Source organism: Ambystoma mexicanum, chromosome 4q (genome assembly GCF_040938575.1).
Source record: "Ambystoma mexicanum isolate Mex_15411 chromosome 4q, UKY_AmexF1_1, whole genome shotgun sequence".
Lineage (NCBI taxonomy): Eukaryota > Metazoa > Chordata > Amphibia > Caudata > Ambystomatidae > Ambystoma > Ambystoma mexicanum.
In genome coordinates this window covers 407,017,242-407,043,037 of record NC_090928.1, presented here as the reverse complement: position 1 = coordinate 407,043,037, position 25,796 = coordinate 407,017,242, and the positions used below count along the sequence as shown (strand labels likewise).

General features: G+C 40.2%; 1 protein-coding gene across 3 annotated transcripts in view; it reads right to left on the bottom strand.

Annotated features, from left to right (window-relative positions):
* The window catches only part of CHRM3 (cholinergic receptor muscarinic 3), a 3,761,375-nt gene that overhangs the window by 3,574,613 nt on the left and 160,966 nt on the right, over positions 1-25,796 (bottom strand). For all 3 annotated transcript variants that reach the window (XM_069607974.1, XM_069607972.1, XM_069607973.1), the window contains exon 2: positions 15,726-15,769. The gene's annotated coding sequence lies outside the window, so the exon portion shown is untranslated. The remainder of the gene's footprint in view (positions 1-15,725; positions 15,770-25,796) is intronic.

Below are 25,796 nucleotides of genomic sequence, written 5' to 3'. Positions count from 1 at the left end.
AACTGCCTCCAAGTTCCATGATTTAGACTCTCCACTATCGGTGGACATAGCTTCCCTGTCAAGGCTGCACAACTATGGAACTTCCTACCTCCATGTATTAGAGCCCCCCAGCCTTATGCCAAATTCAGACAGACCTTGACTAACTGGCTAAAAGAAAATGACAAATAAATTCTGACTAACACCGTCACGGTGCTCTGCCCCTATCCTCTGCCCATGGATCTGCCTATTTTGCACCAGTCTACTTGGACAACCTTACTAAGTTACTGCGCTTACTTCATTCCATGCCACCTAAACCATGGAACCTATTTTGTATATATTAACATGCCACTGCCTACTTCGTCTTATACCTCATGGACACATGTAATTTCAGTGCATTCTCTTGTGATTATGTAATTTACTCTGTATATACTGACGTGTTATTTTATATGTTGGCCTGCTTGGCCATTTAACTAAATTGAACATATCCTTTCTGCTGCGCCCTGATGCTCCTGGCACTTGTGCGCATTATAAATAATAAAACTAAACTAAACTAAACTGACACCCAGCAAGCACCATAGCCAGTAACTACTACCATAATCCCCACCCCAGTTACCTGCACCCACAGTTCATATCCAGGTGCCCTGCCACCAATGTACAATACCCCCCAGTACAGCCCTCCCATTGTGAAAGGAACACCCCAACACAAATGACTGAACAAAGATACGCCCTCGACAAACATCCAGACGGAACAATTTAAGAGGATTAAAAATGACAGAACAAAGACCGACTGACCCAAGACCCAACAGACAAAACAAAGACACACCCTCAAACATCCAGACAGACCAACTTAATAGGATTAAAATCAACACTACTCTGGCACGAGGCACCACAGTTGGAAAACTGCCCCTATGAACCCAACACCCAAACCAACTCCTCCCACCAAAGACCCAAAATGCTTTGATGCAGAATTGGATGCAGACAAAGAGAAAAGAAACACGGTACAAATCATACAGATACACAAGCTCAACCACCCCCAGCAGAAGACGCCTTCAACAAATAACACACCCCGCAAAATAATTCTACCGACAGAACAAACATCGCAAGAGAAAAATCCTTATACCTTACACTGTACCTCACACCAACCAAAGAACCTAGATACTGCAATGACACCGACATTTCCAGGTGGATAAAAAAGAAAAACGAACAATGGAACAAATGAAGAGTGGACCTAAGAAGAGAATGGGATGATGCCAACCCCATTACATCACAAGAACAGAAGCGCACTATCGATACCCACATCAAATGACAAGAGATGAAGAAACAATAGAAGTCAGCAACCCAATTATCAATCACAGATTGATTCAACGACAAAGCTGCCTTCGCAGAACCTCAACCACTCGGAGCCAACTTAAAAGCACCCCAACTGAACACCCACAAATCAAAATCAGAAACAACAAATAAACCATACTACACTAAAAAGATCCACTGCAATCTAATTAACGCAAAATCAATGTCCAAACATGATCACCACAACAATCAACGAGATCACCAAAGAAAAACCCTTCAATCCATCCAGCAAAAGAGCAAACTCAAAATGGTTCACCCCACTACTAGACACCATGAAAATGAAAAAACTAAAACTAGAACTAGAATGGAGGATCAATAAAGACTGCGGACATTATTTTAAACTTCAACAACATACCCATACATACGAAAAGGAAATACTACGACAACAGAATCCTCAAAGCACCAAAAACCCAAAAAGAACTATTTAAAATCATAAACAAAACTAAAAAAAAACACCTGGCTGCAACAACGCTCCAATAGCATCGAAGACATTATGCAGTGACCTCACAGACTACTTCAAAAATAAAATCATGACCATCCAACAGACCAAATAAAACAGACCAAGCAGCCACAACACTGAAGACACCAGCCAATGCAAGAAACACCAAAACAAACTCCGAAACTTACTGCACATATCAGTGGAGACCTTCATCAAACTGGTAAATCAAAGCAACACATCACGCTCCCCCACAGATCTCTGCCCCCCTGACATCTACAAATCAATCCTCTCACAAGGAACACCAATGGAATACTACAGTAATGTCCTCAACCAATACAATCCTATACCCATAATCTGCCGCGTTCCACAGGGATCCTGTGTGTCACCCACACTCTATAACATATCCACCAAGCCCCTCTTTGACGAAATGGACCATTTGGGCATCGCCTACACTACCTATGCAGACGATACCCAAATCCTACTTCCGCTTTCAGGAGATTACGCCACTGATCTGGCTTTGGTGAATAGAATTTACAGTATCGTTCAGGCATGGATGGCCACTCATGGCCAATGCCTGAATGAGGACAAAACTGAGCTCATCATTCTAGGCACCCCGACCCTTTTAGCTAAATTTAGCCCAGATTATGCCAACTTCGCTATTGAAATCTACGACCTCCTAAGTGACGGAGGTATTGACATCCTTATCGTAACCGAAACATGGCTAGATGACAACTACAAGATCACCCTCAATAACTGCCTTTCCTGATACTTTCAAGTGCCTCCAAGTAAACAGGAAAACCAAAAGAGGTGGTGGACTGGAAATCATCCAAATGGAAATGAAAGCGGAAGACCCATTAAACATCAACGAATGTGAATCCCTAATCATACGTCTATCAACAAATCCCAGAACAAACCTGAAATTCATACTGGTATACAGACCACCAAAGTATGATGCGGCCTTCGTAGACAACTTCATAAAAGCAATCACCAACCTAGCTATCGAGCGTAACCACCTGATTATCCTCAGAGACTTCAAAAATTGGTTCGATGAAGAAACCACAACCTCACACAAAATCCCTTACCAGCCAACTGACAACAATGAAACTACATCAGCTGATCAAAGGAGCAATCCACACGGCAGGACATACACTAGACACAATCTTCGGCAACAGAATACTAAGTACCACGGGACCACCAATTCAGATCCTCTGGAGCGACCACCTCATCATCCTCTTCGTAATCACACTACCCTCCCCAATTACCAAGAAACAAGAAAAGCTACTTCTCATCATGAAAAGAAACTGGAGAACCATAAAAAATCCAACTTAACAGAACGACTGGAGATCACCAAACCCCAAACAACAACCATGGGGAAAGCTGACGTAAAAACTAAAATAGATATACTTCACAACTGGATCACCATAACAATCGACGAGATCACCAAAGAAAAACCCTTCAATCCATCCAGCAAAAGAGCAAACTCAAAATGGTTCCCCCCACTACTAGACACCATGAAAAGCAAAAAACGAAAACTAGAACTAGAACTAGAATGGAGGATCAAAAAAGACTGCAGAATTTTTTTTAAACTTCAACAACATACCCATACATACGACAAGGAAATACTACGACAACAGAATCCTCAAAGCACCAGAAACCCAAAAAGAACTATTTAAAATAATAAACAAAACTAAACAAAACACCTGGCTGCAACAACGCTCCAATAGCATCAAAGACATTATGCAGTGACCTCACAAACTACTTCAAAAATAAAATCATGACCATGCAACAGACCATATAAAACAGACCAAGCAGCCACAACACTGAAGACACCTGCCAATGCAAGAAACACCAAAACAAACTCCGAAACTTACTGCACATATCAGTGGAGACCTTCGTCAAACTGGTAAATCAAAGCAACACATCACGCACCCCCACAGATCCCTGCCCCCCTGACATGTACAAATCAATCCTCTCACAAGGGACACCAATGCAATACTACAGGAATGTCCTCAACCAATACAATCTCACAAGGGAGAGAGCCACAAGCCTTCAAATCAGCATACATCAAACCACTCCTCAAGGACACAACAGGAAACGTAGAGGACCTCTCCAACTTCAGGCCCATCTCCAACATACCCAGCTAAACTCCTGGAAACACATATATATAGAACAAACCAAGAATTCACAGGAGAACACCACCTATTAAACCAGGCACAAGTGGGTTTCAGACCGATGAGAGGAACAGGAACAGCACTTATTTTAATCTGGGATGATCTAAAGGCAAATATAGACTCAAACAACAGCACTGCTCTGATCATTTTAGACCTCTCTGCGGCATTTGACACAGTTAACCCCGACATCCTCATCATGAGACTGGAAGAATTTGGAATCACAGACAACGCATTACTTTGGATCAGATCCTTTCTAACAAACAGAACAGAAACAATATGGAAGAAACATTACAAATCAAGCCCACAAGAATCGTCATGTGGAGACCACAAGGATCATCCTTCTCACCACTACTATTCAACATCTACATGTCACAGCTAATTACAATCATTGAAAGATATGGCCTCACCTGTTACAACTACGCTGACAACACAAACATTATCTATAAAATACAAGACTCGCAAGAAGACAACTGAACACTAGAGAACTGCCTTTGTGAAATGTACAACTGGATGAACTTAAACTACCTCAAACTCAACCCAGGCAAAACAAAAATAATGATCATCACAAAAAAGGAGAAGACAACCTCTACATCCCATGGCCAACTGAACTTGGTGAAATCCCAGCTCCATCATCGATTATAAAAAGTTGTGAGTCCTGATGGACAAAGAACTCACTCTAAAGCCACAAGTAAACACCCTAATCAAGAAATGCTTCTTTCTCCTGCGAGCAGCTAAAGGGACCCTACCATTCATCTCATTCACCAACAAAACAACTACCGTCATTCCTCTCATCATGTCCATATTAGACTACGCCAACAGCTTATATCATGTAGGCATGCCTGAATGACTCCTAAATAAACTCCAATGCTTACAAAATGCGGCAGCCAGACTGCTCCTTAAACTACCTGGAAGAGAACACATCACACCAGCGCTGAAAATGCTACACTGGCTACCCATCAAACAACGGATCAAGTTCAGATCTATTTGCATAACGCCCAGAGCAATCCACAACCAAGGTGCAGAGTTCCTTAGAAGAAAACTAAATGTACATCACAGTACAAGGCCCCTCAGATCCAGCAGCACATCCGTTTGGAACCCAAATCATACAACAAGAGAAAACTCAGAGGATTCTCTTTCTCTCACCTTGCCCCAAAAACCTGGAACAAACTCCCAGAGAATATACGGAAGACAAGAGATTACATACAATTCAGGAAACTCCTCAAATCATGGCTCTTCACCCCATAACCAGAAAGGATGCCCATGTGGACATACACAGTGGAACTAGGCTGAGAGCGGAACCTAGCCTGACTCCATAAGCCATCGACCCTAAAAGTAGTAAGGATATACAGATCTACAACATATACACTTATCAACAAAAAAATTAACCATATCGAATCACTCCAAAGAACATCCACAGATCTATTTGGAAGGAAGGCAAGGCATGACCTAGCAATAACACCTGGCCCATCTCGTAAACACGGGCAGCAATAGCCCACCAACAGTAAATAGATAGGAAGAAGTGGGGAATGATAATATAACACCACTACCCAAGCAGGGATAATGCTTGCCCCCAGGGATGTACTAAGCTCAATAATTTAGCTGGGCACCAGCTGCCCCTGAAACTAGACAGTCAGGAAAGGGAAGAGAAAGAATACACTTACCGAATGGACTACCAACAGTAAATAGATAGAACGGAGCAGGTGAATGAATATATAACACCACTATCAAACTAGTGATAATGCTCACCCAAACGGATGTAATAAGCCCAAACAACTTTGCTAGGAACCAGCCACACCATCACCCTAGAAACTAGACTGCCAAATCCAAGAGGAAGAATATACCTACCTAGTATGACAACCTAATACATAAAACAAGCTACAAGGATTAAGAGACATATACCCCACTAACCAAAACCTCAAATGTCTGCATACTTAATTCACACAAAAACCCACACAACCACTTCTCTCAAAGCAAACCACACAGACTTCACCAGACCGTAACAACAATCAACACAGAGTGCAACAACAGCACGTGAGGACTCGCTTCGATCCCATATCCACAACCAAGCTCAGCGCACGGTGAAAACCTAACTGAAGCTGCCAGCAGGACACCACCCTCTCACTTTCCTACTCCCTCTTCTCCCACTAACCCATCCCCCTCCTCTTTGTTTACAGATCTGCCTGAGCGCCTGGAGACCAACTCTGTTGGTGACAGTGTGCTATATAAATACCTTTAACATTAACATAATCTAGAACACCAGGAGTTGGCACAGTGGGTAGACAGATATGCAGATGTCTTTTTGAAAAAGCCGGGCTGACTACAAGCAGCCGAAAGTGCAAAAACCGGCATACGTTAAGAGCTAAATAAAATGCATGACCAGAGCTGTGAGAGAGATAGTGTAGTGCCTACAAAAATATTTTAGTATGTAGTACTAATATAGTAACATTTAGTATGACCAGATAGGGAAATCTGAATTGGGGGTGCAATGCATTTGACGATGCAATAGATTCCGAAATATTTTCAGTTTTGAACTTTGTAACTAGCAAGAATGTTTTTTTTTAAGAGGATTACACATTTCAATATCATTGCTTTAGAAACCAATGCTAGTATTTAGTGGAAGACAGAGCAAAGATTCTAATAACATTTTTTAGAAGAACAATCATGCTTTGATGAATGACAGAATTTGATTTTAGTGAATAATAATATTTAGACTACAAAGTTTAAGTAAACTGCTTTTTATATAAACAATTCAAAAACCTTAATTTTTGATTACTGAAACTTTCATGATCTAAGTACTGAACAATGTGGGATAAACATTTTATTTGTTAAGCAAAAACCTAAAACTGAAAATGTGTCCATAAATCAAAACTGATTAAGAACCCCCCGCCCCCCCCCCCCCCCTTGTCCCATTCATTCCAACAGGTTGGTTGGGGGCAAGAATATGGTAAAGCATGCTTTGACAATGGAGTGAATAGAATAATTGATCACTTGGTATATTCTTTGACAAGTGGATTCACAGAATTTTGCATTTTAACCCTTGAAGACTTTTTCTCAAAACTGAAGTTTTCAGAAAAGCCTGATAGGATAAAGCCTGAATGAGAAGGCATCGGTATCTATACAAATTCTTTGTAATCTTCAAACTCGAGGGAGCCGTTTCTTCAAAGCAAGAAGCCAAAGAGCACTGAGATTAAAATACACATACAAAGAGGAAGTGTGGGTGTATTGGGTGAGGTGACAGGAGGAGATGGACGGCAACCAAGAGACTAGCACGAGGAAGGAGGGAGCAGTAGAGACTGTGGAAAATTATTTTGGATCAGGCAAGGCATTGGCTTAAGAGCGGTACTAGTTCTGAAGTGCGAGTGTGAGTGTTTGTGTGACATATCTGTAGAATGGAGAGTGTAAGGTGTGGATGTGAGAAGACTGCTACTGGGTGAAAGGAGGGTGACTGAGTAGTAGTGTGGCGGAGTGGTAGACTGGGATACTAGTGTGGGAGTAGTGTTGGAGGAGTAGTAGTGTAGGAGGAGAAGTAGTTGTGTGAGGAGAGGAGTAATAGTAATGTGGAAATAGTAGTAGTAGTGTGGGAGTAGTAATAGTGCAGGAGTAGTAGTAGTGTGGGGGAGTGGTATTCTGGGATACTAGTGTGGGAGTAGTGTTGGAGGAGTAGTAGTGTAGGAGGAGAAGTAGTTGTGTGAGGAGAGGAGTAATAGTAATGTGGAAGTAGTAGTAGTGTGGGAGTAGTAGTGTGAGTGTAGTAATAGTGCAGGAGTAGTAGTGTGGGAGGGGGAGTAATAGTATGGTAAGAAAAGGAGTCATATTAGAGTGAGAGTAGGAGTAGAGTGGGAGGAGACTGTAGTATCAGTAGGAGTAAGGATCAGTAAACGTAAAGGATGGAGGCAGGAGTGGGGAGAAGTGAAGCATTGCAGGGACAGGAAGTTGGTCTGGAAGAGAGAAGGGAAATGCAGGTAGAGTAGAAGGGTGAGGTATAGGTGTACATGAGTGGAACTAAGTAAATCTGCAAAAACCCTGCCCGCTGCCGCCATCGGAATGCTAACCTGAGGTGAGAGTAGGGAAAGTTTAGGAGGTCCCTGCGGGAGTTAGTGAGCCTGCTTTTACAGAGAACACCATTAGTGTCAGGCAGCTGTTAGACTGCAGGGGGGGGTCACCAGTCGATAGAACTAACCAGGTGTTACGAATGCCTGGATTATGGAGGCGGTTCATGGGAAGCCGAGAGAGAGAGAGAGAGAGAGAGAGAGAGAGAGAGAGAGAGAGAGAGAGAGAGAGAGATGCCCCACAAAGTGTTTTATAAAATCCCTTAAACCATTTTAGAGACTCCGTTTTCCCGTGCTAACTGTGGCATAAAGCATTGATTACTTTTTGAATTGACAAACTCGTGTTTTCAATCCTCTCAGTTATTAACTGTATTGGATTTCATTACATTTATTTCCCTCCTTAAGAAATGTTTTGTGCTTTGGTGTTGAAGGATTTAACATAAACTGAGGCATTTTGCGGCTTTTCAGAAGTTACTATTTAATCTATTGAAGACCATTAGGAACCAGATGTTTACTCTGGTGCCCAGTTCAGGCGACGTCTTTCAAGGACAAACACTCTTAGAAAAAAATGATAACACTGCACTGTATGTTTGCACTGCTTTGTGAAAAGTTGTATTATTTGAATAGGTTCTCAAGTTTAAGAGGAGTGAATGATAAAGTTTGCATTTTTCTTCATGAAACTAGGATACCATCAATTAGCACATTTTGTATTTGTCATAATAATAGGAGTTCCTTTTTGTTTTCTTATAATCAGAAGTTTTTTCTAATGTTCAAACGGATTTGGTGAACTGTGGAAGGGTGGCAGAAAGAACACCCAGTTCACGAATCCCCAAATGCACCCCATGGCAGTTTTTGTTATATCTCTTCCACAACAGCATTTAGAGTTGGGGATAGCGATCAGGAAGTGTGCTCACAGGAAGACACACCTGCCCGTTGCTGGTCCGAACCCTATCACCAGAAAGCTCTTTGGGAAAATCTCCCGTACATTGAACTGTTAACAGACAGATGCAATTGCTCCCACAAAGAGGATTTTACTTACCATGCTAACATATGATTAACAGATTGAAAGACCCACATCGACTGCTCAAACAAAGAGCTAAACCTGCTTACAATACTGACCAGGACATCCTTTTGTCCAATCAAAAAGGCAAAGCAACTGATGAAAGACTTGTGTGCATTACAACTTTCTCGCAGAATACCACCGTATCAAATTATTAATTAAAAACTTCGGAACCTTGTTATGAGCACTGGATGCCCATCAAAACTTCCTCTGTGTGCCCTCAAGAGAAGATGTAATATCCGTGACTGGATAGCTCATGTAAGGATTGCTATTCATACACCCAGTCATAACACACTCTTAGACCGCTGGAATTTGTCTCGTCAACCTACTGCCAGCCACATTCCGTGTAGTAACTGTGTTGCATGTGAATTTTGTATCATTAGTGCTGTGTTCATTCACAATAATTGGACACTGCTCCCCCATTTTAAATGTAACACTCACAATGTTATTTACAAAATCAGATGTCCCTGTTAGAAACTTTACATTGTCATGACAACCAGAAGAGCATCAACCAGAATTGCGGAGCACCATTGTCGGATGCGCACTGACATCTCAGCCCCACTGGTAAAACATTACGCATCCTTGGGTCACTCTGATCGCAATTTGAGGATGATCATTTACTTTGTTACCCCTGATTCCAACTATACTACTGCTAATTGCGTGTTCCGTTTGGAGCAGTGGTGGATTTTCCATTTAAAAACACATAAAGGTGGGCTCAATGAGGACATTAATTAGCCAGTTTTGATATGAAAGTTCTGACTGTGATTATCATTCTGTACAACTTTTCTTACAAACGTGGCCAGCCACCGGCCTTTTCCCTTCAAATTTCACTGTATTTGCCATTCACGGCACAGCTTTCTTTGCTTGGACATGGTCGTCGGCTTTGCGTACCTAACCCTAGCAGTTTCAACATAGGTCACGTGAGTCCCACACATGTCTTTTGAAGGTTTTCTTACTGATTGGCAGCACGTTAATGTGCTTGAATGGATTTTTCTCCTTTTAAATTCCAATACACTGGCTATTTTGGAGGTTTTCTTTTAGTTCTGCTTGACGCATTTCTTTGTCAAACAATCTTTCCACAACCACTTTCAAACATCTTTCACTACTGTGGTGCACAAGTTACTCAGCTCCAAAATGGTAGCTGGCATTGTGCATTCTACAGTGCCAGCAGTACCTGAGCAGGTCACACAATCCACTCATGTGACCTATGAATGCTTTTTACACTGTCGGGGAACACATCCAAGCATTTGAACGCTTCTGCGTCCAATCTGTGAGAGTCAATCCTCTATTAGGTAAGTACACCCACTGCGTGTAGCCACAAATACACCAAGTACGATTCTTTTACAGCATGCTGTTATCGTAATCTTCCCCTCTTTTATACCTCCTTTAGCTTGATACTGCCTCGCCCATCTGAGTGTATTTTCTCACTTTTTAAGCAAGCCTGAATGCTTCACCAACTCAGGTTAGTGGGGTTCAGTGGTTTCATGATGTTTTCATTTGATTTTAATGGACAATTCTGCATTACCAAATCCTTTTGACCTTTTGGCTTTCAGATTCAGCCAGGTGTGCTGTGGCCCTTTGGCTGCAGGATGGACAATAATTCCGAAGTAAACTGTGTGAAAGGATGCCATACATACAGTTCATGATTAATTTTGCCCATTAGTCAATACTGAAACAACTAGTTTATTATTTTGCCATGTATCCAGCCTCTTATTAATTGTTTATATTGAATTTGACAGCATAAAGTATTAAACACCTGCCAACCTTGTTCTCATGTTTGCAAGCCCTGCGGAAGGCTTGGCTCTTGCATTCGGTCAGCACTAGAAAGCCGAAACTCTAGTTGCCATGTTTTTGGACTGATTAGACAAATAGCTGTATTAGTTTGCATATTGTTGGGATCGAGGCTCCTAGCTGAAGATCGTGAAACTAACGTTGTCTGCTAACGTGTCCGAACTGAAATCACGGACTAACTCTTCTTTTATTATTAAACATTAATTTACTGCCTTGGCTCTATGTTGTATTCTTTTCTATGTAGCCACGCCTTGATGCCTTAGGATTTAGTGCAATCTACAAATGTTAAATAAATGAATAAAATAGCCGTTATCTACACTATCTGGAATATACCTGCACATTTTCAAATTATATGTTTGTGCAGAGCCAACACACAAGTGTGGCTTTAGGTGTGTTTGTTCTTTTTTTACATTTGCTTTTCTTTATCTGTCAGGGTTTGGTAGCACTTCTGGTGCACTTTTCTTTTCACACAATAGGCTCCAGCCTTTTCTGGTTAGAGTTTATGACTTCCATGAACTGTGTCTTTGCTTCATTTAATTTTTGTAACCCTTTGATGTGTTTGGTACTTGACTTTAGCTTGAATCGTTTTGGATTGTATTGAATTATACGTGTATTCTTCCACAGCAAATGATTTGAATTAAATATTTTGAAATTGCTTTGACATTTATTTCTTAGGTCCAGGACCTGTTCACTTTCCTTGCTTGGGTCCCGAATACACCATCACAAGTAGCCCTCAGTTCCTCTGTTATTTTGCCTGCTCATGCACCTCTGCCCGCCATTTATCGCCATCAACCAGCAGTGCCTTGATCGCATGGCGAGCACCCCGACCACCAGTATTCCTGTGTGTGCGTGCCACTATTCGGACACATACAGGCAGACCGAATGATGTATCATGCTGTCATTCGCTGACTTGATTTCCAGAGACCATCAGTCAAGGAGAGCTGAACAACATCGCCTTCAAGGATGCTTTGGAGGGATACGTGCTCTGACTCTAACCCACCATCCAATAGCTCCCCGACAAGGCACTGGGCAAGAGTTTAGGAAAATGGCAGCTGATTCACTATTATCTGAATAGAATCTCCTCTGGTTCAATTTTGCCCTAGTTGAAGCATTTATAGAAAACATGGATTGGAGCGAAACCTGCTTGTTCCATCTCCTAACATACAGGCAATAGCATTTGGGATAAATTCTTTGGCTCCATTTTTTTGCACAAGGTCAAGGTTTAGATAATCTGGCCCCTTAGGGGTGTGAAAGGTACTAGCCTGTCGTGGTGTGTGATTCAGCCTTACACTAGAGGGTTTTACAGACACACTGCGCGCACACACAAAATAAATTACAGTTGGCATGTGTTTATTTCCCAAAAAGGTAGCCTGACACGTGTTTCGAGCACTTGCTCTTCTACTGAGGCTGAGTAGTGGGAAGTCTTTATTAATAACACAATTTGTGTGGTAAGCAACAAAAAATAGAAGGATCGTGAGCCTGGCTCCTGTTCACTGTTACAGCTGAGACGCTCTGTCAAGCGATTACGATTTCAATTGACCTTGCAACTGCATCTTAAGTGGAGCCCACGATCCTTCTATTTTTTGTTGCTTACCACACAAATTGTGTTATTAATAAAGACTTCCCACTACTCAGCCTCAGTAGAAGAGCAAGTGCTCGAAACACGTGTCAGGCTACCTTTTTGGGAAATAAACACATACCAACTGTAATTTATTTTGTGTGTGCGTGCAGTGTGTCTGTAAAATCAACTTGGTTCTGTCTTATTGGTAGAGGACTTGGCAAGTCCCCACACCCACACTCACCCGCAGCGCTCCTCACACCACTCTTTATAATTCAGGTCCTTGCGCTGAGCCTCGCTGTCCTTGTTTGCCAACCTCGTTTACTTATTACACTAGAGGGCATTCTAGGGGTATTTTGAGAGGTAATCTTTGCTGTGTGTACACAGTGTCACAGGAAGCAGACTTCATAGGTCTGTGGGAGCTTTATTTTCAGTGCTTGAATTCAAAATGTGTTCATTCGAGGATTTGCCTAACGTTGATGGCCGTATAACTAGCCACCATGCTTGTACTCTAATTACTTATTATATATAAGGTGAATCACTCTCCTGCATATATCCCCATTCAGCAGAATAGATAGAAATGACTTTAAACGGACCGGTTCAACATCCTAAATGTGCATAGCACACCGCTCCCCGCCTTTCCTACGATTTCAATTTTTTTTTTAAACAATGCCCCCAAGAAACAAATGCTTTTGCTTTGCCCATTCGTGTCACATAGCTCTCTGTATTCATTCACCCTATGCCAGTGTCTTTGTTGCAGCCCCCCTGCTTACTTCAATCAGAGGTGCCCAAGGACAGGACACTGGTGCTCCTTAATCCCAAGTGACTTTATCATGGCCTCACCTTGCAAGCAGGCTCCTCGAGAGGCCAAACTGATTACATAGTTGTGCCAGGAAGACACGTCCCTGTGCTGGGCTTTCACTAATCCATCAATTGCCTGGTGGAAGTTTAATGTTGGGTCATTTCAATTGCATAAAATGGACTGAAGTAAGACTGCCTTGAAAACAAAGCCCAGGAGTGGAGTAGGGTGTCCGTCATGGCATGCTACCCTGGAGGACACCGCCACTCCTTTTCCGAACGCGGCATATGCACAGGGAGCAGTGGCCTTGCCAGGGTTAAAGTCACACTCACAGCATGCTTCCAAGAATCCCAGCCTCACACACCGTGAAGCATCAATGGCCATGATGAGCTTAGGCGTAAACGCAAGGGAGCCCGCTCCACTGTAGATCACAGAGCAGGGCCCATTATTGCGTTGCTTATTGAATCCTAGCAGCACAAGGCTTCATCACCGCAGAATATTGCAGCAGGGAATGCGGCTATTCCAAGCAGAAACCGGTATCGTTTACATTTCGTGCTTCTGCAGGACTTCACGTGCCTTTATAAATATTTATTTAACCATGTCACAGACATTAACAAAAGGAGAATGGTGGAAGCCAGGAAGCAAAAACACAAAATAAAGACGGCGCTGTTTCGATAGCTGATGTTGGAGGATTTCGGAGTCGGATCACTGGAAAAAAGTGTCCTTCTCGCACACACACTTACTTGATACTTTCAATGTTCTACGAAGTATACTTAATCCTAAACCCTTTCTTTGATAAACAATATTTCCCATGTTAGACACGTTACACCTGTGCAGGGCTATTTTGCATGATCTATAAACAGGGGGAAAATTGCGCCGGTGAAAACAATTCGTAGTTGCATTGGTTCATGTTTGCCCTTTTTCAAATGTCATGCAAAATTACCCTTTGACTGACGCAATATTGCGTTAATATGGCCCTTCAATTCAGAAGGAGAATACAACCCTTTGCAGGTGGTAAAAAATGCACCTTTCCGCAACTGAAGTACAGTACAAGTTTAAAGTGTCAATTGCGAACATATTCCTGCCATGCCAAAATGTTATAGGCCACAATATTTCATATAGTTGTGGCGCGATACAATTTCAAAGTTGGCATCCTTGTCTAGGTTATACCTATACAGGAACTCTTCAATCAGTTTTTGGGAAGCCGGGGTGTTTCAGATCATGTCAACCTCCTAAGGCACGATTCAGTGCTTAATGGGTTAATGGTCAGGGGATAACGGGTATCAAAGTGGGTGGGCTGGGAATGTTGAAGTGAGTGTGACTGGAGGGCACGGAGAGGTGCATTTAACAGGATGTTATTGGCATTCAGAACACAAACCACAGCCATTTACCTCCTTTCCAGAAGCTCTGGCAGATACGAAAGAGAGGGGATGTTGTAGAGAGGGAACATGCAAGATAGCTTTGCTCTTATGTTGTTGTGTGAGATCACGGTGCTAGGACGGGCCGAGACTGATCTGTAAGCTGATTGTAGTGGTAGCGTTCGGAATGTGTGATGGCTGTTAGCCTCTATCTGCCCCCCACTCCAACCCACTCTAATCAGCTAATTTCTATGAATCATATAATAATGCCTTATGGCATGTCCAGCTATGTGTGACACATTAAGACATACGATAAAAGAGAGAGTGGGGTAGGTTGACGGCCAGGGTTTGAGGGTTGGGAGCAATGGGAGAGCACATGAGGATGTAGGTTCCCAGCCTCGTGCAGTGCAGCCCATTGTTGTTGCTTTCTTAGATCAAGGAAGGTGGGTGGTGAAATTATGGTTCTATGTGATATTGTTGACTATTAAAGGCTGCACGGCAAAAAAGACACATTTATTTCAGCCGGTTTGGTGCAGCCTTTAATATTCACCAAATATCATTTTTGAACCTTCCCCATCCCACCGTCAACTCCGGAAATGAGGGGGTTCCAACCCCCGAGCACCTTCATTAATCCTTCACCCTCTCCCTCATAACCATCTCTAAGCCCCCAACTACCACGAATACACATACCCCATATCTCCACCCCTCCCCACAAACTCCAAATACCACCCCACACGCATACACGGTTATCTGACCTCCAACTTCCGTCTTCCTGTGCTAGTCTCCGCCGCGCCTGTCAGCCCTTGTGCAAACTTGTGTGTGCAGTCACAGAGCAGCCTTTCTAAATAGGTCTATTTTTTCATTTTTTTAAATATGCATTTTCACTTAGTACCTATATCATATGGTGCTTTGAAAGAAACAAAACCATACTTTAAGATCTTTTACAAACCAGTGTTGCTTTGGGTTTGCAATGGATAACTATGTTAGTTACGGTTACGGTGGTTTTCCTCTGTGCAGCCTGTTAAATGTACATGAAGCCCTATTTAGGCATAATCAAATGCACAGTCTAAATTTAAACAACATCACATGCAATAAAAACAGATATGGGGGATAGTATCCAAAGTTATCTGGGCATCAGAACAGTTAATCAGAAATTAAAATAAACATACTGTACCTTAATAACATAGGTGTGGGTGAAAGTGCCTCTCTGTGCTGACCCTGCAAAATGAAACAAAATGCAGGTCCTGGTTACAATGATTGCGTAAGGACGATATTATTTCAAAGAGGATCGCACAGCATCAAAAGCTACTAGCAGGACAACAAACGCAAACATATCAAACATCCAATGAAAAGATGGCTTAGGAAGGGTGTAGACAGCTGAAAGAGAAAGTAACAGTCAAGTAACCGGTGCAAATCATCATGAGCACACATTCACAATCCAGACTTGCCATTGAAAGACTGATAAGAGTTGAACTATAATATATTCTTAAAATACTATATATTTTTTAAATGTATCTATATAGTTTATTATACTATTACCTTAACTTTATTATTTTGGATGTTTGTAGAGTTTACGTTTTTGTTAGTTTAATCTTAAGTCTATTGTAAAAACATTTTTTTCAAATATCTCTCGCTATATATATAAACATACTCAGTGAACAAACGTTGTTAAAGGGATGTTATGGTTAAGTTGTCTTAATAAAAAACAAAAAATTCAGTGAAAGTTCTTTGTTAAAAGGGACGTTATGGCTAGAAGTAAAATTTTAAAAAACAATACATTGACCAGTTATGGTAAACTATGCAACCATAAATCGTGCCACCACCATGCACTGCTAAGACTAACACCTACGACATCAAAGATGACAGGACGAATAACATAATTTATGATATCACTGATGACATCACATATCAAAAAGCTTTCAAAGTTAAAAAATAGAACAAGAAAAGAAAATACTGTTGTAGACTCCATCTACTTTATTTAGCCATTTTTTCTAAGGATTTCCCATGTTCCACTCATATTATACAATCATTAAAAAATGACTCACCACCTCTTACCTGCAATCATATAATCCACTGACCGCAGACTTCAAGGAGAATTAAAGGGGGGGGGTTAACCTCACTTTACATTTGTTCTTACTAAAATGTTGGCTCTTAAAATAACCTTTTTTTTGTTTTGTGTGTACTATATCTACTAGCAAATGACGTACTGCTTATTTTACTTCTTTGTTTTTCATAATATTTACGTAAACTGCTTCAAAGCATTCTTGAAATTATACACAAAAATCTAATTTCCAACGTCTGTCAAACGTACTACATCTCCTTGAAAGGTATTCCATCATGTTGTATATTCTCATTGTGAAAAGTTGCCATTCAGACCTCTTGTAAAAAAGCACATAGAACTTTATAAACATTTCACTTGATTGTTTAAAATGTGTGGACAAAACAAGTTTGATCTTTTCCAAATTTGCCTTTGAGTAATCTGTGAAAAAATAATCTTTGTAGCTGGAAATAGTTCCATTAGCCTTCTAAAGGTATCTTCCATAGCTAGCTGCAAGGATATTCCATAACATATCCTAAACTGTTGCCTCCACAATGTAATATAATTTTATCTGGATGTTTCAAATGCACCATATCTTTACACAAGTGTAATAATGCACTCCAGTTCATTCCGCGGACTATATACCATAACACCGCCACTCAAAGATTTTCAGAGATGCCCATGTGCTCTGCATATACCTTTACCCAATGAATCAACAAACCCCCAAAATCGAAACAGTCTTCCTGTTTGTATCCATGCTTCCTGCACTTCACAAAAGAAATGAAACACCTCTGACCCTGTGCTCCTGTACACTTAAATTCCACCTCCACAATAAAGAAATCTGATTGGCTAATACCCTGCGTCCGTAGACAGCCGTAAACATCCAGGGTCTCCACAGTCCTATTTCCATGAAGGGCATCATTAGAGGACCTGGATGACATGTGTGGGTCCGCGAACCGCATCACACAGGACAGCCTTTACACCCTTTTTACTTTTATCACCCTTTTTACTTTTATCTGTGTAACACTCTCTCATTGGCTACTTTCAAACAGTCACATATCCATCCACCAATCACATCCAAAAACTCTATCAGAAACTACTGTGGAAACTGATCCAAATTTCTACTTGCAGATTCAATAATATCTACATCTAAGAAGACATAGTAAAGGCATGCTTGTATTTTTTTCAACACATTTTGTACATATGAATCAGCACCTCCATAAGGTATGCTGATTTTTAACCAGTGCTATCAGATCCCACATCTCTGCAACATTTTCCACCTACTCACATGAAGTAGCAATTCATTCTACCATAACAGTGTTAGAAAAGTGCATTCTTCATAACTTTAAAAAATTAGAAAAATGGTACTGCTAATTATACACCTATGCATTGTCAGTCTTTTACTTAGATGGCATTACAAATAGCCATCCCTAAAATTCAGCAGGTTTCCCTACATATAATGCTACACTATTGCAGTGCTACCATAGTACATATAGTGCCACCATTTTGTACCTGCTCACACCACGTACCACTTAGCAATATCTTACAAATCTTTTGCAAGTGCATTTTCCTTGTTTGTGCAAAAAGGCCCAAATGACAGGGTTCCTAATACACCTTTGCATTTTTAGACTTTTAATAAAAAGCTGCTAAGAGCATACATTTTTAAAACAACAGTATTTTCCCTTACATATAAATGTGAAATGTTTTCCAACCATTGCTATGAGATCTCCAATAGTTCCACCATTTACCTGCTCACATCAACTGACAGTTAAAACTACCATGTAAGTGTTTAGCAAATACATTTACTTTCCTTTACAAAAATATAAAGATGTGTGTGCTGCTGATCCAGCTATACACTATGTTCTTTCCTAAAACATATGTTTCTGCAATATTTTACATGTGCATTTTCCTTACTTCAAAAACACAGGGACATAGTTGAACTCGTAATGCACCTATGCATTCTTTGACTTTCAATTCATTGCTACTAAAAAGAGCCAGTCTTAAAGAAAACACTGTTCCTTACAGATGAAGGACTAGCGTTTTCCAATCAGTGATATGAGTTAATATATAGTGACAAAATAATCGAGTACCCCATATATAAAAGAATTGTATTTACTCCTTTATCCAATAAATGATCCTACCTCAGTAAATACCAAGCTATGTATTCTATTGAAACTACTTGAAGATTACCACATATACCAACTAACGTTTTTCAAACATTCAACAAACGATTGACAAAAACAGCTACCAAAGAAAAGTCTTCACGTGCTGCACAGTATATTTATATAGCATGCCTGTCTCTCTAATTAGAATAATGCAATTTCACTATGTATTAGCCTAAACCATCCTTTTCCACTAACAGTATTGTATTACACTCTTACTCATTCCATTGCAGCAGTCACACTATTTTTAATCCCATCTCAACATTGCTCCTTATTCAGTAGACCACCAATCCATTATTGCCCATAATATTCCTACTTATTCAATAAGACAACCACACACCAACACCATTAATGTGCAACATATAGTACTATAAACAATGCATCACCGATTAAATACACATACTTATTACACACAACACCACCCGTTTCACCCCCGATTTCAATGTCATATTTACCCAAACCTACTACACCCATACAACCTTTCACTATTACAATCTTCCCAACCACACCTATCATCCCACTACACAATCACACAGTGGCTTGTTTCAACCCTCTACAATTACAGCCACACACCCATCATCTTTATACAATAACACAGAATAAACATTGCAAAACCTTAAAACACACACTTTCTTTTTTTCCAATAGACACAACAGAATGCCTATTAAAAAACAACTGTGTAAAAGAAAGCAAATATAGACCAGATACAAATAAAGACAAGCCATATAGTCACCCACTGCTAAAACATTTATAGAACCCATTCAAACGGAAGAGCTAGTAACCTTGCTCAACCAAACTACACCAGTCAGCAATAGAAAAAGTAAGCCCCCTCATTAAAGAAATTAAACTACAAAATATGCAGAAAGGAAACTGAAGATGGACCTCACACTATATATTTAATGTAGCCACAGTAACACATTCTAAAAATCCAATTTTACAAAACATTTTCTAGTGTAGAGTTCTTTCCAATCTCATAAATAAATTAGAGAATTCCTGTTCTATGTTTAAAAACTTCTACAGAAAACAGATTCTTCAAGCTCTCATTGACAGCGCATTTAAACTAAAGATAAAATTCTTCATGGTTATTGTAAACATAATGAAACCACTAACTAAATTAATCAAGAAACTAGACTTGTTTTAAGCATGCGCAATGACAACATAGATACCTTTTCAAACTTCTGTGTAGGTGACTGTTTTCACACCAGAAGCACAGAACCATATTTCAATGAAGAGGCTTATAAACAAAAACAAGCACATTCAATTGCCATAGGCAATCATGGATGAGGCTATGAAGTGATAGCACACACTATTATGGCAAAAGAAATCCTTGTAAAAAAAATCTTTCCCGACAAACATTCAACCAAATTTTCCTTTTGTCCAAACAAGTCATCCAGTGTACAAATGGACCGGCAGCTCAATATGTAACGTAAACCAACAGTCCTTCAATATTTACGACAATTCCTCAATCACTATATAAACATTTAAGACAAATGTAGAATTAAAACGTTACAAACCAAGTGGTCCTGCCCAGTACAGAGCCACACTCGACTGCAAAGACATTCATTAGCCTTCATTTCTGGAACTGCTTCTAAAAGCACCTTCAATCACATGAAAATGTTAGCAACACACCATTCTGCTATGCAAAACATTGTCCATGGATTGTACTATGCAAAAAGTCCTCCTAAATGGAATAGCCACAGAACACCTTCAAGAAACTGAACATATTGAAACTAAATATTTTGGAACTGAAGTTGACTTGGAAAATACAGTTGATTTAGAAAACATTAGCGAACACCTCACCAACAGCAACCACCTTACAAACGCATATAAAATAGAAATACCAATATTTCAAAACACATCTGCTAAAATACCAGACAAAGTATGTGTCTATTGTTGCAGAACATTTTTTATGAAAAAAGTACAAAAATAGTAGATATGGCCTACAAAATGCAGGGCAATGAGGAATCCCAACGGTTTCAATTAGCTGTATTTCGAACAGCAGAAAATAAATACAAAATAACTGACCCCTCAATAGTTTGCACATACTAACAAGCTTTTGGACACAGTTCAATCCGATTTCCGCCCTGGCTGAGGCATGGAGAGTGGTCTGGTAGCCGTTCTAGACGACATGACCAGGCTGGTGGACAATGGTGGTGTGGGGGCCCTGATTTTATTGGATTTATTAGCGGCCTTCGATACGGTTGACCACTCTATCCTGCTGTCCAGCCTCATCCAGTTTGGTATTGCAGGGCAGGTACTAGCCTGATTCAGGTCGTTCCTTGCGGACCGTTCACAGACCTTAGCAATGCCACCTTTCCATTCCTCTCCCTGTCACCTGAGCTGTGGGGTTCCTCAGGGCTCCTCCCTCTCACCTATCCTGTTCAACATTTATATCTGGGCCTTGGTGTATCTCATCCACTCCTTCGGCGTCAGATGCTACTCGTACACCGACGACACCCAGATACTGATTCGATTCCAATTCATTATAGTTTTTCTGTAATCGCGATTTATGCACGAGGAAAAATTGCCACGAATTGCAATTTGGATCAATTTCATTTTCTGTCAAAATAGCTGTTTCTTGCTTTCCACTGCTGAATTTCGTTTTCAATCTGATGATCATTCATGCATCATTGCTATTGTTGACCTGAACCAATTCCAAGTAACTATCACTTATCCTGAATCTCCTTTAGTGAATTAAAATCATTTTAGCATATTTCCCTTTCATTGCAATCATTTTCAAAAGTATTTTTGCCCGTTTTAAAATCATACCTGTTTCTCTAAGCTTGCTGGGGGAACTGGAAGTGAACTGCCTTCTTGATTGTATTCCTGAAACCTGTGTGCCCTCATTTCCATCTCTTCATATTGCATAGGGGGGGAGTGAGTAGTCACAGGGGAAAAAGTGACCATATTATCTTTTGATTGAAATCATACTAAGTCTATTTCTGTGTTGCATTCTTTCCCATTATTGCAGTTCCTTGAATCATATAAAGTATTCTCTGCTACAGTATCCTTCATATTCATACTCCTAAGTGATTAATGAGATTGTGAATTTTGTAATATTATCCATTGTTGATTACCTTCTATATTCATAAGTGTGCTATTCAAATATTATTTTATTCATAAAAGTGTGATATAAATATTGTTTAATACTTCAAATAAATCTTTTAATTTGCAAAACAAACCTACTTCTTGGCTCAGTGAGGTCAGGGGGATCCAAAGAGAGGGGTGTTATATAAGGGTTCATCATCCAGATTTAAAGAACTTTGACATAAAAAATATATAAATAAGGGCTTCCATTGGGCATCCCATCCTAAGCATTGACTTAGTTGGATTGCTGGATTGAAGTCACTTACAGATCTAAGATTCGGACAAAATGCAGGCTACATTTTCCACCTCTTGTTCGATGAGAACTAGAAACTCTATGTTAGAGAGTTGTACACACATTAAAAACATACCCTCATTTCTTAAACACGTCGGCTACCCAACTCCTTCAAAAGATAAAAGACAAAGATTAAGTTTTGCAGTCAAGTATCACTAATCTCTTGGCAAACATGCGTGGTACAAAGGTATACTGGTTCTGGCAAGCCACTGATGTACGTTGTATGCTAAGTAGCCTTGGCCTGCCTGCATTGCTTGTTACTTTATGTTGTGCAGAATATGCATGGGTTGACTTGCATGATTTCCTTTGCACTGCAAACCAAAATAAAGAGGCGAGTTTAGGGCCCTTCAGGAATGTGCATGCTATGGATCGGTTCACAGAATACCTCTAAGTCCAAATAACCAAACCAACTCAGGTAGATGGCAAAATACTGTTTTATTATCAGTTATCTAAAACAGGGAGTTACAACGAACATCAACTGATGTTCGCTCAATTTCTCTTAGTGATCTTTTCACAAAACGTAGATTTTATACTAAAAATACATTAGAGAATAATGAAAAACAAACTAGGGCTTGTGATAGGCTTAAGGAGAGCATCTAAATATACATTACAAAGGACCTAGGTTAGTGATTGTCTGCCCACTGTCAGGTGGACAATATGTGCCTACCTCTAAAACATGTCATCTCTAAAACCCTTGAGTACACAATTTTCAATTGGTCTTCAAACTATAAGGTCCTTCATTATACAGACCTCTACAATTGGTTGGCACGCTTGTGCCATGTCTGGAACATTTGGTTCACCTAGCAGCACTTAACCCCAGACCCAAGTGCAAGTAGGTGGGCCTGTCTCTATCTCCCCACCCAATTAGCCCAACATCTCTCATCGTCCAAGCCTTCTGCCATGTCTTTGAACTTGTCCTTGCACAGTATCCTTGTCTCTGGGAATACATGGGAGTGCATGCACTCAGTATCCTTATTCTAGGAGTCCCAGTTCAACTCTATTTTCCTCCTTTGCTCACGTGACAGGAGACCATGATTTGGTTCATTTTGCAGGTTTTAAATTTCTTAAATGAATAAAACTTAACACTCTTGGCATTCTTTCTTTGCACCTTAACAAGAGATGATTTACCCTTCTCAAGTTCACTCCTTTCAAGGCTACATAGTCGTACTTTGGCTGCTTCAGTTTTGATACAAGGTCAGGCGGCCTCGCCATGCAGCTTCACGATTTCAGCGTATTCTTGCTGCGACACAATTCTCCCTCTCTTCTTCATGGATCCTGGCTTACTAAAATGTATGATACCTACGTCCAGCTTCTATACAGTGGCGGCTTTGCTTGAATTCTATTCACTACATATAGCCAGCTTCTATGATGACATAGTCTAAATTGCATTTCAGCATCTTTACAGTTACTGAACGGTTGATTCTCTGTAGCACTTCGTGCATGTGTAGTCTTCTTTTTGTATTCAAAAGTTCACTTGTCTCTTTACTTTGTCATTAGTTTCTGTAGGATCCATGCATCCTCTTCGGCCAATATCTCAGGATGTAGCACAAGTCTTGTGTGACGTCAATAGCTTCTCTTTTTATTCTTTTTCATATTCCTTTCATCAAGTTCCTCCCTCAGATTGTTGACCCTTCAGGGATACATTCAGTAGGGTTGTCTTAATGGGTATCTTCTTTTGAATATACACTGCAGTATTGGCACAACTGGTGGTGGTAAACATGGCACAATATCAGACTTCCAACATATAGGAGTTAGGGGAGCGTGATTTCCTGCAGAGGCATGTAACTGCTCCTGTACAAAGGGAATAGACATAAACACTCGTGGAAAACTCTGTTCTCTTGATCCTGCCAATGTTTCCCCATCACTTCATTGCTATGCTGCCCTTCATCTGCACTAAAACTACCCTCCACTCGACGTAGAACACTTCTTTTGGAGAAAAGAATATCAATCCAGAGGAGCACCACACATCCACAAGATTTTGTGGATAAAAGATGCTCCCAAATCTGGCCATGACAATGATGCCACTGTTTTACAATGTATTCAAAAATACATTAACTGTGACATCCCTTCAGAAACCACCCAAATTGACATACATGGACAAATCTAACACTTCCAAAGACATTATTGTGGTAAATACAGCCAATGTTGATATAAAAACAGAGGTAAATATGACACCAGATATCGTTTTGGCTTCTCTAGACCAGTTTCCACCAAAGGACAAGTAAATATCTTGATGTCTTCTGTTAGGTACAAGGTAAAAGAGAAATACCATAAAAACACATACAAAATTAATTGCGATCATTGCCCTCTTGTGGAATACAAGTATAGACATGCAATACATTGCAGACAATTCCAAAGCAGATACAAGAAATGTTACAGCCTATCTCACCAAAGCTGAGAAGACTGAGCAAAAAGACCTTTGGGATGACATTTAATCTGACAAAACCCTGTCACAAAAATTGTACAGCGTTGGTAGAAAAATGCTGTCACATAGAGAATGCGTGCCCTACCAGCTGCAGATCATTTAACAGGTACAAACTTATATGGGAAATCTGAAAACATTCTCTGGCTAACCCTGGTCCAGCTTCATCATGAAAAAAGGTGCTAAAATCCAACCAAGAGATAGAAACAATAGCCACAAATGATCCTAAAAGCCAGGATATTTTTTTTTTAAAAGCAATGCAATTGACACATACTATCCAAACAGAAGTACTGCTTTGGAAAACATGTGTCTGTACAGCATAGCCCAAAACTACTCCTACAAAAATGTTATGCCAGATGAGACAACTGCCAAATATTCAGTCCCAACTTGTGAAGGGAACCTAGTCAAACTTACAAAGCCTGGCCTATCAATCATGCAAAGTTATACTTTAAATCTCCAAAGAATAGAAACTGTATTACATGTCCCTACGGCAATTATTCAAACCTTGGTGAAAAGGGGAGGAATTGTTAGGTGAACATGACATATTTGAAGTTGCATTCAAGGTAAATGAAAGCAATATAACAAATGTCAATTTTAAACAATACAAACAAATGTTGGACGATGAATGACAATAAAAGGAAGAAATTGAAACTCTACTAGATGAAGACACTCCTGAAGGCAGTCAACACTATCTTACAGGAAGCCAAGAACCACATGGAGAACCACTCATTTGAAATGAAAAAGAAATAGCCATTACTGAGGTAGAAAATACCATGTATCCATCTAAATAATCTGAAGAAGATTTGTCAGTGCTTAAATCACAGTCAAATGATGAACAACTCACCATTTACTTAGAAGGCACTTAAGAAATTGAACATGGACTACAAGATGAAATTAAAACTTGTAGCTGTAAAAATGATAAACCTCAGCTCTTGTATGTAAGTGGTGAAGCTGGTTCTGGCAAAACGTTCCTAATTAAAATAATCATGACATTTGCACAAGAGATAACAAATAACCATTCAGCTGTTGTAACAGCACCAAAAGTCTAGTGGTCTACAACATTGGAGGTGTAACTTTAAACCGACTACATCTCTTCCAGTAAGACACCAAAACAAATTAGAATATTAAAATTGTCAGCAGAAGCTGCTATTGAACAACCGAGAATTCTGTGACAAATGAAAGTCCTCCTAGTTGATTAAGTGAGCATGGTCTCCAACCTCATGTTGGCTTTAATTCATCTGAGA